The 14,536-nt window shown below is 41.6% G+C and overlaps 1 pseudogene; it reads right to left on the reverse strand.

The window, feature by feature from the left end:
• Positions 1-1,176: 1,176 nt before the first annotated feature.
• On the reverse strand, positions 1,177-7,534 carry LOC102252342 (annotated as a pseudogene).
• Between the last annotated feature and the right edge of the window lie 7,002 nt (positions 7,535-14,536).

Genomic DNA, 14,536 nt, shown 5'->3' on the forward strand with positions numbered 1-14,536 from the left:
AGCATTAAAGGTGAAGGTATTATTATACTCACTTGATAGAAAAACCTAGCATTCAGAGAATTCACAATCTGTAAACAACGGAGTTAAAACCTAGTTCTGTGGGGCTTTAGATGCTCCTACTCTTTATCTCTGCCCCAGTGGTTCAATGGCTTAGCATTTTCTATAAGCAATTGTATCTGTACTGCAGGCTGTTAGAACATTCAGGACTGACACTCACCATGCGTGTGCTCGGGGTTAGCTCAGTACCTAGAAACACAGCAATGTCTCTGCCATGTCTATAGGCCTAGAGTTAACAAAAGAAGGATCCCCACAACTCAATGGGGAATGGGTCGGGTGAAGTAGATCAACTTAACTTGACTGTGAAGATAATTCTGATTTATCTGGGTCCCAGCAGCAAGCCAACTAATTCCTGAGCTAGGCTGAATGAGCCACTTGGTCCTGGGCCAATTCCCTGTCACACTCTATCCCAACACCATATGTCAATAATAGGTACTTAATACTTCGTAATATTCAAAGTTCTAATATAATTTCAAGTCCAGCATGCTTTCTATCACCTCATACATTCATTCAGGTAAGTATACAAACAAAAAATATTTCATTGATATATTTAGTCTAGAACTCTTTGGTAGCATGAAACAACCCCAATTTTTGCCTAAGAAAACAAGTTAATCTATTGTCTCACATAGCTAAATCATGAGAAGGGCAGACCACAGCTGGTCTGAAGAAAGACTGAGCCCAGAGGCTCTGGCACCCCCAGAATAGTCTGTCTCTTCAAGGGAGGTACTGGTGGCTCCAGGCTCGCACCCTCAGAGGGCCACAACCAGAAAGGAGAACGTGGGTGTGAATCTCTGGAGCTCCACTTTGAGAAATCTGAAAGGAGTTGCGACGTTCTAACTTGGACCATGTGCCAATCTCTTGGACCAATCACTGGGGCCAGGGAAGCAGTCATGTGAGAAGATGGCCATCCCCATTTAGACCACAAAGCAATCCTCCTTAGTAAAGTTGACAATCAGCTTCATTGAGAACATTTTCATAATCCACATTTTTAAAAAAGTATTCTTACAAATTGTTCTGCCATCCAAATATACTAGTACAATAGCTTGGAAAACAGCGTTTAGAAAACAAAAAGACAAATTAAAGCAACTAGAACAGTACAGGTTTCATATGGCTCTGATTTTACAGTTTTCTTGCTGCTTCATCAAAGTCAGAAATCTGTTCCTTCTGCTGGCTCCATTGCTTGGGATTTAAAGAAATACCTTTCCTTCCTGGTGTCAATGCACCTTCTGGATTCATCCGGTATTCTCTAATATCAATTAGGACTTTTCCTTTAAAGTCCTGAACGCTGACGTACCTCATTTCCCCAGTCTGAAGCATGTTATCATTTCTGCTGTTGGCAGGGCCTTGACGTTGTGCCAGTCTTTTGCTTCTTTACAGGTTTTTCTGAACTAACTTGTTTTCCTCTTTAACTTTTTGTCAACTTCACTGTCAGAAGAGCTTGAAGAAACAAATTTCTTTGATGTAGGTATTGCTTTGCCCCTGCCCCGCCCTGTGCTCGCTCACTCATTGGCTACTGACCCAAATGAGCTTGCTTCTCAAGAAGAGGAGATACAGACAAAACTCTGAAAGTGTCTCTCTTGAACCATAGGGTACAATCCACTTTTTAAAAATATGAAACTTCTATTACCTTAGTGCATCTCAATAAAATCACTTGTTGTGACAGTAGAGATATGTGAAAGTACATAGCATGCGGTCTGATCAGAGAAAGTACTCGGTACATGTCTGCTAGATTTAAATCCAAATCTTCCTTGAAAGTCAAAATACGCTTTTTGTTTGGGTTGGCCTTTTGTGTTGCGGCCCCTCCAAACAGCAACCGTTTCCTGCAAATTTGGGCTTGGTCTCCTGGCCGTCAGTGGAATCACGTGTTACAGATGTTCCTTACAGAACGGGTTTTGTGCCAGGAGAGGCAGCTAGAAGGCAGCTTGAGGAGCCTGAGTTCTCTGTGAAAATGAGCCATGAAACTTAGGCAAATCTTTTTAGTTCTCTGGGCCTCAATTTCTTCATTGGCAAAACTCCCTACCAATATTTCCCTACCAATATCTCCCTACCAATAAAGCTGCAGGAGGAGGATTGAATTAGATAGCATATGGCTAACAAGCTAGCTCATATCAAGCACTGAAATAATGGAATTTCTTTCCTTTCCGGGAAAGGATTACATTGCGCCAGACCTCAGGGCAGCAATACCCAAAGAGAGTCTAGAACACCCGCTGAGACATCTGGTGTGAAATGGTTAAAGCAACAAACGACTCAAAAAGAGAAAGGTGGGATGCAGGTCTTCATTGCCCTTTTCTTAGACAAGCTGAGCTAGCTTCTCTCTGCTCCTATCAAGTTGCAAAATTGTTATTTTCAAATATATTGAATTGTGCCTACTGAGAAAAACAAATCATTTTTTAAAATTTGGGTTTGTATGTGTACATGTGATATGATGCCGGTGAAGGTATTCAGCTATTGAGCTTGGAAAGCGTGTGCTTTTAAAAAGCATTCTGGACACATTGCTGACTGTTACATATGTCCATTTGTTCATTCATTTATACTTTACCACTTGTTCTAGAAACAAGTTTTTTAAGGTTTCACCGCTGATAGTTGAGTTTCTTCCTTTCCCGACACTGGTATTAACCTCTTTAACCTTTCCTCATCGATGGTTCCAAAATAGTTTACTATTGTCCACTATAGTGTAGCTTGTGTATCTATGCTTAATGCATGCTCTGATTATGAGAACGCCTTCTGGCCCACAGAAACCCAGATGTAGCACCAATATTCACAGCACTGGTGAAATACAGGGCTGCTGCCCAGTAATTTGACACCCAGGCTTAATGAGTTTCTTGGGGGAAATTATTACAAGATAGCATAAACCTAAGCAGCAACCCTCATTTTAAAAAAACATATATCATATGATATTTATTTTCTTGGGCCATCCATTTCCTATAATTGTATCTCATCTCTGAGGTACACATTCTCGAGAACAAACAGAATATTCATAACCATTATATATGTGAAAACACTTACACACTGGAGCAGGCCCAGCATGGGTCTCCAAAAAGGTACTAGGAACATATCAGGATGTTAAGTATTTTTAATTTTTTGAGGAACCTCCATACACTTTTCCATCGTGACTGAACCAAATTACATTCCTGCTAATAGTGCATAAGAGTTCCCTTTTCTCCACATTCTCACCAACACTTGTTATCCCTTATTTTCTTTTATTTTTTAATCTTATTTTTCAATTACAGTTTACATCTAATACTACTTTGTGTTAGTTTTAGGTGTACAGCACAGTGGTAGGACAATTATATACTTTACAAAGTGATCCCCCCAATTTTTCAAGTACCCACCTGGCACCATACATTATTATTACAATATTATTGACTATATTTACTATGCTGTATTTTACTACATCCCCATGACTATTTTATAACTATCAATTTGTACTTCTTAATTATGTTTAAGTCTAATTCATTTTGAATTAATTTTTGTGGTGTTAAACAAGGGTCCAATTTTATTTTACTGCATGTGATGGTCCAGTTTTCCCAACACCGTTTATCGAAGAGACTATTCCTTATCCATTAAATATTCTTGGCTCCCTTGTCAAATATCAGTTGATCATATATGCAGGAATTTACTTCTGGGTTCTCTATTCTGTTCTATTGGTCTATGTATCTATTTTTATGCCAGTACAATACTGTTTTAATCACTGGTAGGACTTACAAAGCAATATAATCCTTAAAGGGTCATTTTGTAAGCTTCCCCGCCACAGGAGAACAAAGACTGGGAAGACTTGTCCAAGGTTCCCGCCACAGGAGAAGGAATACCAGGAAAACTTGTCGGACAGGAAATGCCCAACACCAGGAATCAAACCCTATAAGGAACTAAAACTGCTCAGAAGAACCTGATCCCACATTCACATTCTAAGCCCATCAACCAAACCCCTAAAACCCACGGACAAACATTTCTTGTCAGTGTCTGCATATATATGGATGATACTCCAGCTTCTAGGTGCTGCCATCATCGACCCAATCAAAACCCCTTGGCTAGGTGCTGTGTAGCTCTTCCCTTTGGATGCCCCCCCCATCCCCTTTTTCTTAAATAAATTCAATTTTCTGTAATCACCTAAGATGGCTATTTAGCCTGCCCTCATTCCACCGACTTTAACCTTTCAATCACTGTAGCTTTGTAGTATACAGGCTGGGGGCAAAAGTTGTTCATACGGAACATAATGCAATATTTAAAAATAATAGAAAAATAAACTGTTTTGCATATTCACAACTGTAAACCTACTTTTGCCCCTCCCTGTAGTTTGCAATCAGGAAGTGTGATATGACCTTGGCTGTTCAGGGTCTTTTGTGGTTCCATACACATTTTCTCTATTTATGTGAAAAATACCACTGGAATTTTGATAGGGATTGTTTTAAACCCATAGATAGCTTTGGATAGTATGGACATGTTAACAACATAAGTTGTTTTGATCCATGAACATGGGATATATTTCCACTTGTTTGTGTCTTCTGCAATTTCTTTCACCAAAGTTTTTCGTCAATTTCTTTCCGTAATTTTCATTCTATAGGTCTTTCACTTCCTTGGTTAAATTTATTCCCAAGTATTTTATTGTTTTTAATGCTATTGTAAATGAGGTAGATTTCTTTCTTTCTTTTTCAGATGTTTCATTGTTTAGTCCTGGCCCAGTTCTGAAAGCCATGCCCTATTGTGCCAGACTCCAGGCCACATAATCATGCCTGCTCCCAATCACATCCTCCTTCTTCCTAGCAGAGCCATGGGAATCACCTGTAGTACTTTTTGCTTTTCAAAGAAAACTGCCTTTTAAAACTCTAAACATCACACTGATGCTTTTATTTTTATTTTTTCTTACTTTCTTTCCTTCCATAGCAGAAATTTAAGGATTTATCAAAAAGGTAGACAAAAGAAACGGTGAATTTTTAAAAGCTCAAATATCCGTGTCCTACAACGGTTCATGAAAATACTTTCACTGTTAAGCCCTAAATGGGGAAAATAAAAATCAATGTACTAAGTTTTCTCATAAACTATTTTTTAAAGGATTAGCTTTTACTAGTATTCAAAGACTCTTTCCTTACTATTTATTTAATATTAAAAGATCTTTCTTTTGTGAAATGGTGATGACAGCAACTGGTAATTTTTTCTTAATGTCCTGTTTTGCCAACTATATGTTTGCCTTGCCCCCATCCCCAACATCTCACCTCTCCCCATAATTTAACTGTTCTGGAAACTGCTACACTAACATATGCCTTTTTTCTTATTGTTAATAAATGTGCTTATTTTCTCCCTAGATTTTCTGCTGGGGTCCATCCCCAGCAGGTCCAGGGGTCCCTGCTTATTTTCTCCCTAGATTTTCCTTGTTACTATTTATAAAACCTGATCAAATAGAATAAAATCTCTAAATGTCTTTGTAATTGCAACTGTAGCTCGAACAGGCAGGATATTTACAAGCAGGGAGATGTTGACAATACAACTACTCTTTAAAATGTGTTCTCTGATGCCCAGCCAGTGTGGCTCAGTGGTTGAGCATCAGCCTATGAACCAGGAGGTCATGGTTCGATTCCCTATCAGGGCACATGCCCAGGTTGTGGGTTCAATCCCCAGTGTGGGGCATGCAGGAGGCAGCCGACCAATGAATGATTCTCTCTCATCATTGATGTTCCTATCTCTCTCTCCCTCTCCCTTCTTCTCTGAAATCAATAAAAATATATGTAAAAAAATGTTCTCTGAAAAGAGTGAAAATGCTGCCTGTTGAGGTATCTCACACCAAAAATGATTCTGAATTACACTCAGTCAGCATTATAAAAGCCAAACTGATGCCATCAATGTGTTAGCTCTCTTATAGGAAGTGACTTTCCAATAGCAGAAGCATGCACTGAACATAACTGAAACAGAATTATTCTTACACCTTATACAAAGACCTTCAAGAAGAAATAAAATTTTTAAAATCTAGTTTAATTAGTAAGCTACTTGAAAGAAGAAACTTAGGTGCAGGGCATTCATTCCTATAGTGTAATTTTAGAAACAAAAGAGTTTCCATCCCCCAGTTTATCTCCCTGCCAACCTATAACAAAACACAGCTCAGGGAAACTTCGAACTGCAGGACTCACAGCTTGGCTTGCCTCTGTAGAGGTGACTTTCTTCTGACATTACCCAGGGAACCCAGGCTTCCTGCGCTGGACTTGCATGCAGTCACTCTCCCTGCTCTCCTCCTGCAGCACCCTTCTCCCAGTTGATGGCAACCTCCACCATCAGGCTTGTAAAGAATACTTATAGTACAACTAGAGGCCTGGTGCACGAAAATCATGCACTGCGGGGGGGAGGTGGTCCCTCAGCCGGCCTGTGCCCTCTTGCAGTCCTGGAGCCCATGGGAAGCGGGCCTAAGCCATCAGTCAGACATCCTTAGCACTGCTGCAGAGGTGGGAGAGTCTCCTGCCACCGCTGCTGCGCTCACCAGCTATGAGCCTGGCTTCTGGCTAAGTGGTGCTCACCATCAGGGGGCAGCTCCTGCGTTGAGGGTCTGCCCCCTGGTGGTCAGTGTGCGTCATAGCAATTGGTCATTCTGCCATTTGGTTGATTTGCATATTAGCCTTTTATTATATAGGATGAGAAGAAACTCAGTGTTGAAAAATAGATACAAACATGGTAACTGCTGCAAGATTGAATAGTTTGACCCTTGATTCATGTTCCACCTAACACCCCATCCTTTCCCCCAGAGTCAAGCTTTTTCAATCATTTCCAGTCCCCATTCCTAGTGAACTCGGGCTTCCTCTGCCAGGCCCAGCACAGTCCACCAGAAAAAGCAACCCTGTCATTCATGTCTCAGCTCCCTTCCCCCCAATCCTACCCAACCCCTGAGTATAGGCCATTTCAACCTGGTTCCCTACAACCAGTGGTATGCTGGAGCTGCTCAGGCTGTCTCAAGAGAGCTGATTGTACAATTTTCAGGAATTTTGCATACTAGGTATTAAAATAGTTATTATTAAATATTAAAGCATATAAACTTATAATTAAGAAAATTCTATAAAAACAAAGGTAGTAATAAAAACTCATCACTACTTAATTATTTTACTCCACTTTACTATTTTCTATGTGCTGAAGATTCTTTATGTCTATTATGTCTGTATGGTGGGAACACTATATCATTGTGTGTTACTGGGCATCTCTTCCCAAGACTGAGTTCAGGACATCACAATGGTAGCTTGAAGTCTGTCCTGGGAGTACTTATACCACTGCTACAAATCAAGGTTACTCCCATTGCACCCTCTAAAGCAGTTTTGAAGTACTTACTAGCACAACCTTGTGCAACATGATGGGAAAACCCAGCTATTACCTCCCCAGTGCCTGAAGAAAGCCCCAGAGCCTTACATCTTGGTCCCAGTACAAATTCAGAGTGATCCGTTTCAGCTGGGCTCACAGCACTGCTCTGCAATCTTACTATGTTTCTCTGGTCAGGTTTCCCCTCCATGCCCCAGACCCTTTCTTTTTCTGACCTTGTCCATTTCCCTCCAACATCTAACCCTCTCCCTCCTCCCTCCTTATGCTCAGAGGACAACTTACGCTCCTACTTCACAGAGAAAGCAGAAGCCAGCCAGGAGCGCTCCCTCACCTTCCTGGCTCCAAATCAAAAGTGAGCCATCTGCACCCTCCCTTTTCCTATTACAACGAAATAAGGTGTCCCTCCTTCTAAGGCTTACCTTTCCACCTGAGCCCTGGTCCCAGCCTCCTCTGCCTCTCCGGAGCCTCCCTCTCCATTATACCCCATCTTCCGACCTTGTATTTTCCCCTCTCTGTTATCTCCACTCCATGCAGTATTTTAACTTCTGCGGTTCTCTCCTAAGCAAACAAACCTTTCCAGTCTCATGTCCTCCTAGATCTCCTGCCCTTTCTCTTCCCTTCCCTTCCGAGCCAGACTTGAAAACATTTGTCCAAATTCCTCTGGTCTGCTTCTTTTCCTCCCTTTCTCTCCTCAACCTGTTGCAAACTCGGTTCCCCCCAAGTCCACTGAAATGCTGTTGCTAAGACCACCAATCGCCTCCAAGTTACAAGTCAAATAGAAAGGTCTCACTACATTTTACTTGATTTCTCTACAACATTTGAACTTGTTTGACCCTTTACAATATTTTGACCGCACCCTTTCGAAATGCCTTCTTCCCTTGGCCTCTAGGAACACCCCCACTGCCTTTCCTCGTACTTCCATGGCCACTATCAGTATTTCTCAATCTTTGCAGTTTCTTTTCTTCTTTTTGAGAGGGCAAGGGGAAAAAAATCTAGAAAGCCAAATTTCCTTGATAAAGCTGGCACTGATTTTTCTATATTACTCTCCTCTTACTGTGGTTAGCAGCAGCAGCAAACTAATCCCCAGCCCTTCCACACACAAGCGTGATAGGAGGAGGGGGGAAAAAATCTAAAATGTGTCTGTATTGTAAGTAAGTAGTGGAAGGAAGCAAGGAAGGTAACAAACATTTATTGACATTTATTTTTAAATGTCAGGCATTATGTTAGACATATTTATGTAACTTATTCTATTTAATATCCATAATTATACTATAAGGTGAATATGATCAACTTCATTTTACAGGTGATGAAGTTGTCTAAACAGCCAGTAACTGCCAAGCAAGTGAGTAGCAGAGATGGAACTTAAACTTACTTCTTCTAACTCACAGGACAAGTGCTCTTTCCAGAGATAATATACCTGAGTGCTCTTGGTTTATGGAGATTCTGTGGAAAACAAGTAAACACTTCTTTTGCATGTGCTGGCTTTGGGGGGAAATGTCCTACAGTTGTTCAAAAGGAATGGGTTGGTGGCCTGACTTGATGGCCTCCAGACAAGACTTACCAGCCTGGCAATAACTCACCAAGGATTTCACAGGCAGGGTACGATTTTCAGTCCTGCAGACGGAGAGACTATTCTTGCCAGAGCACCCAGAAACCAGTAGTGTCCAGGGGACAGACTCATACCACTGGACTCAAGAGACTGGCATATAAAGCGGACTGCCAATTTATGTAACTGTCAAAATTCTGGTATTCACTCACTAATATATTCTGATCCTGTAAAAAATATCTCTATGAGAAGTAAATTTTTAATCAGCAGGTTACTGAGCAAGAAATTGAGCAAGAAATGAGAGCCAGGTGAGTTACATTGATTTTCTTTCTTGCTGGAGCAATTGAATTTCACCTTGCTCACTGAAGGGAGGGTGGGGGGACAAATGCCAGGTACCCTTTACCCTTGTTTACTGTAGACTAGAGACCCTTGGCAAGTTCCCACTCTATGAGCCTCTGGGTTGGTCCCCCATCCCCCATTTGCTTGCAGGATGGAATAGTTTGCACCACTCAGATGATATAAATTTGGGCTGAAAAACAGCACAAATGCCGGCTTGTGGCTACAAGTTCCCATACAAGGGCCCTCTTCTCTTCCCCAACTGCTCAGAACCAGGGCAATTTCCCTGTTTACTCCAGCAGTGAGGGTTGGCGGAGTTGCTTCTGGGTCATCCTACCCTGGAGTCTAGCCCCTTGGAGTCCCAACTCTGTTGGGAAGCAGGGGGTTTCTTTCCCACTAGACTCCCTGCCTTGAACGTCCATAGCCAAAACTATGCAAATTGCCCCTCAATTTTTCTTCTTTCAGCAAGCACCCTCAGAATATAAGTAACTTTGGTTCTTAGCAACTCTCAGGATTCCTACCTTCACTTAGATTTCAGGCTGATAATTTCTTACCTAATGGTAAAATGCCTTTAAGGTGCTTTATAAACACACACACACACACACACACACACACACCCACACACACACACACACACACCCACACACACACACACACACACCCACACACACACACACACACACCCACACACACACACACACACACCCACACACACACACACACACACCCACACACACACACACACACACCCACACACACACACACACACACCCACACACACACACACACACACCCACACACACACACACACACACCCACACACACACACACACACACCCACACACACACACACACACACCCACACACACACACACACACACCCACACACACACACACACACACCCACACACACACACATTTTATCCATCATTTTAGTTGTTCTTAGCAGGAGGATTGGTTCAAATAACCTGTTGTTATATTACTAGTAGTAACATATAACAAGTGCTCAATAAAAGCCCATGAATATCTTGTCCAAATGGATAACTGCTCAAACCTGAGTGCCACAGAATTGGCACGTGTTCAATAGTTTCTCTGCAAGTGTGCTCTGGCACTGTCTGCATCCTTTGCTAGAAATGCAGATTCTGGAGCCTGTCCTTGGCCTACTGATTAGAATTTGGGGGATCAAATGAGATCTGCATTTTAATAAGCTCTGCAGGTAATTCTTATGCTCACCGAAGTTTAGAACAATTGGACTAAGGCATAGTTCCAAATTACATCTCATACATTCCCAGAAATGCCTCATTTCTAAAGCCTTCTCACATGCAATATGCATTAGCAAAGCATTCATTTATAGGAGAGAGATTATTTCTCATCACATCTTTTCATTTTATTCATATTTATAATACATATTCAAAACAAAGTCTAAGTAGCCTACTTAAATTACCATAAAAAGTGTACAGAACTTTAAAAAATCCTCAGAATGTTTGACAGCATAACCTTCATAAAAATCTAGAAACCGGAAATCCAATTATCAGTTGAATGGGGGAATTTAGACCACCAACTGTAATTTAAATCACAAACCCAGTATTCCTAATCAGCATAAACCCTTTTACAGTGCAACAAAATAAAACAAAACAAAAAATAACAGAAAACAAAAGGCACTTTTTTTGATAGATGAAAGCATTATATAGTCTATAGATTATATTTTTCTATAATAGTGTTTTCCTTTGTTTATTTAATACCACAAATGCACCATTAATTTCTTTATATGAGATCTTTCAGAAAATTATATTCATATAACCTCTGATTCCGGTGGAAGTCTGACTTTGGAAAGAACAATAAAAAAATGGTAATTTATTATAGCCTAAAAATATCCTTATTAGCACTTACTATTTTTTCTTAGTTTGGAAATTCATATGTGACAAAATAGCATAGAAATATTAATAGAAGGATCTGGGAAGCAGTATACAAGTATTCACTGTAATATTCTTTCAACTTTGTTTTATGTTCCAAAATTTTCATGACCAAATATTTATGATAAAAGGGATCAATAGCCACATGTAGCTAATCTCTGCCTATTGGTCAGCAACCGCTCTGCCACATGTCCTGCAGCACCACACTGCTTCTCACCCTAGGACATACCCCCAACCCCCCACCCTGTTCACCAGACTAAAGTCTATGCTGCCTTCAAGACTCAATTCAAAGGTCAGGATTTTTCTGATACCCCTTCCCCAATACAGTCTGGACATGGTCTCTTTCTACTGTATTGCTCCAATAGTTTTTATTTTTTTAATCTTTACTGTTGAAAGTATTACCTATACCCCCTTTTTTTCCCCATTGACCTTTTCTAGCCCGACCCCCCCCCTCTCTACATTTGTTAATGACTCAGTGAATGAAAGTTGCTCTCAAAAGGAGATTAGGTGCCCTAGCTGGTTTGGCTCAGTGGATAGAGCGTCGACCTGCGGACTGAAGGGCCCCAGGTTTGATTCCAGCCAAGGGCACATGCCTGGGTTGCAGGCTCGATCCCCAGTGAGGGACGTGCAGGAGGCAGCCGATCAATGATTCTCTCCCATCATTGATGTTTCTATCTCTCTATCCCTCTCCCTTCTTCTCTAAAATCAATAAAAATATATTTTTTTTAAAAAGGAGATTAGGCAAGAAAATGAATGGCAAAGCACATACAACACTAATGGTTCATTTTTTTTTTCAAAAAAGGTTTGTAAAATAAAGAACATGTTTATTAAATTTCCACAAAACAAAGACTATCTTGTATTAGAGGAAAGGAAACCATATATGGGGACCAATTTTGAGTCAAGCACTATGATGGGCAAGTAAGTTTTAATGCAATGACTTTTATTTTTTATTTATTTTATTATTATTTTAAAACATGTTTTTATTGATTTGAGAGAGAGAGAGAGAGAGAGAGAGAGAGAAACATTAGGCATGTGCTCTGACTGGTAATCAAACCAGTGACCTTTCTGAGCATGGCACAATGATCAACCAACTGAGCCACACCAGCCAGGACTGCAATGACTTTTATATGCTTACTAGAGGCCTGGTGCATAAAATTCGTGTGTGGGTGCAGTCCCTAGACCTGGCTGGCGATTGAAGCATGGACGTCAGGCATGGAAGGTCAGGTCCCAGCTGATCTCTGGGCCCTGGGCAGCACCTGGGCTCCCGGACCCCTGCGAGCCCCTCTCCACCTGAGTCACGGTGCCCGAGTCCCCACGCGGAGATGCAGTGAGCACGGCCAGATGCATGAGCCAGGGTGCAGCGTGGGCCTCTGGGCCGCCCAGCAGTGCCACACGGAAGCTGGGCAGGCAGTGCACTCTCTCCCAGCCGGCCTTGCAGACCGGCTCCTGCTTGAACCCACAGGGAGCCTGATTGGCCATTCTGGTCACAGCGACTGTGGCCCAGCTCACTGGAAAAGGCTGCACGGGTGTGGGGCAGGCTCCTCGCAGGCGCCTGGCACCCGAGTGTGGGGGGCTTCCCCAGCACAAGCCCTGGCATCCTGGGGGAGGGGCAGTGCACTCTCTCCCAGCCAGCCTTGCAGACTGGCTCCTGCTTGAACCCACAGGGAGCCTGATTGGCCCTTCTGGTCCCAGCGACTGTGGCCCAGCTCACCTGGAAGAGGCTGCTTGGGTGTGGGTCAGGCTCCTCATGGGCGCTTGGCACCTGAGTGCGAGGGGCTTCCCCAGCACAAGCCCTGGCATCCTGGGGGAGGGTAGCAGGGGAAGAGAGAGTAAGCTCAGCAAACATCCCGCTGTCCCATCACTCCTGCCCCCAAATAGCTGGCGAGAGGTTGCAGCGCATCACTGACGCCCACCATGTTCCACACCACCCCCTGGTGGTCAGTGCAGGTCATAGCAAGTGGTTGAACTCCCAGTCTCCAGGTCGAACTCCCGGTGGAATGACTGCCTGAGGGGACATTTTGCATATTAGGCTTTTATTATATAGAATTATATTAGTTTCCTGTGGCTGCTCCAACGAATTACATACTTGGTGGCCTAAACCAACACAATTATTCTTTTATGGTTTGAAGGTCAGAAGTCCAAAATCAGTTTCACTGAGCCAAACTACATTGTTGGCAGAGCTGGTTCCTTCTGGAGGCTCCAGCAAAGACTCTGTCATCTTTTTTCAGCTTCCAGTGGCTTCCTATCTTCCTTGACTTTTGGGCTCTTCTCATCCTAAAAGCATCACTCCAATCTCTGGTTTCAGAACCACATGGCCTTCTCTTCTGTGTAGTAAAACTTTTCTTCCTTTATCCTGTAAGTCTTAGAAGATATATTTAGGGTCCACTCTGATAATTCAATATCCTTTCCCCATCTCAATATCCTTAATTTAAGCATTTCTGCAAGTTCCATTCACAGGTTCTAGGGATTATTTATGACTTGAATATCTTTATTCAGCCTACCACACCGATTTTTAAAAAATAAAAATGTAGGCATGGTTACTTCATTCTGAAAGTCTACAACACTCTGAATTTTTAATATTCTTTTCGATACATGTATTTACTCCCCAACTCTCACCCCCCCCCACACACACACACAGAGTACTGCTCTCCCATTAACAGGAGCAAATTCTACAGCCACATTTAGTTTATGAGACTCTACCCACAGTTGATTAGGTGAGAAATAAACACATCAAGCTGGGCCAATCAGATTCTTTCTTCCAAGGAATACAGAATTTTACATTCAGATGTGCTAATGCTAATCTTAGCTGGCACCTAAACTCAGGTAGCAATCCCTCCTCTTATATATCAAAAAGCTGAGAAAAATGGTCTACAGAAAGAGAAGAATGCAATAAAAGTTTATAATCTTCCAACAACTCCCTCATCTTCCTCTCTCTCCCTTTTTCTTTCTTTTTTCCTTTCCCCCCCCTTGCATCAGTTATTTTGAGCATATATCTGTTATTTGCAATGAAAAAAATTCTTTATAGAGACAGGGTAGAACCTTTAGTGATGCTCACTACTCTGCTATTAAAATAGTGGACAATGCTTGTGGATTTATGCTTCAAAATGTAGACATTTCATGTAGATGGAATCTTAGCTTTAATGAAACAAACTAATTCATATTTGAAGTTTTTCATGTTTTTTTAGGGTAAGACTATTTTACAATGAATTTCTATGTAAAATTTCATTTTTAAGAGATAATGTAAGGATCCCAAAAAGAAAATTTTTGTTATTATTTTATCTTCTGACACCATATATTAAAATCTTAACCACTGATCAACAGGTTATGGTATTAAACCAATCCATTTGTCTACAGCTAAGTGGGTTTTTGCTTTCCTTTGCCCTTAAAAAGGAATTTA

Source organism: Myotis brandtii, unplaced genomic scaffold (assembly GCF_000412655.1).
Source record: "Myotis brandtii unplaced genomic scaffold, ASM41265v1 scaffold1083, whole genome shotgun sequence".
Taxonomy (NCBI): domain Eukaryota; kingdom Metazoa; phylum Chordata; class Mammalia; order Chiroptera; family Vespertilionidae; genus Myotis; species Myotis brandtii.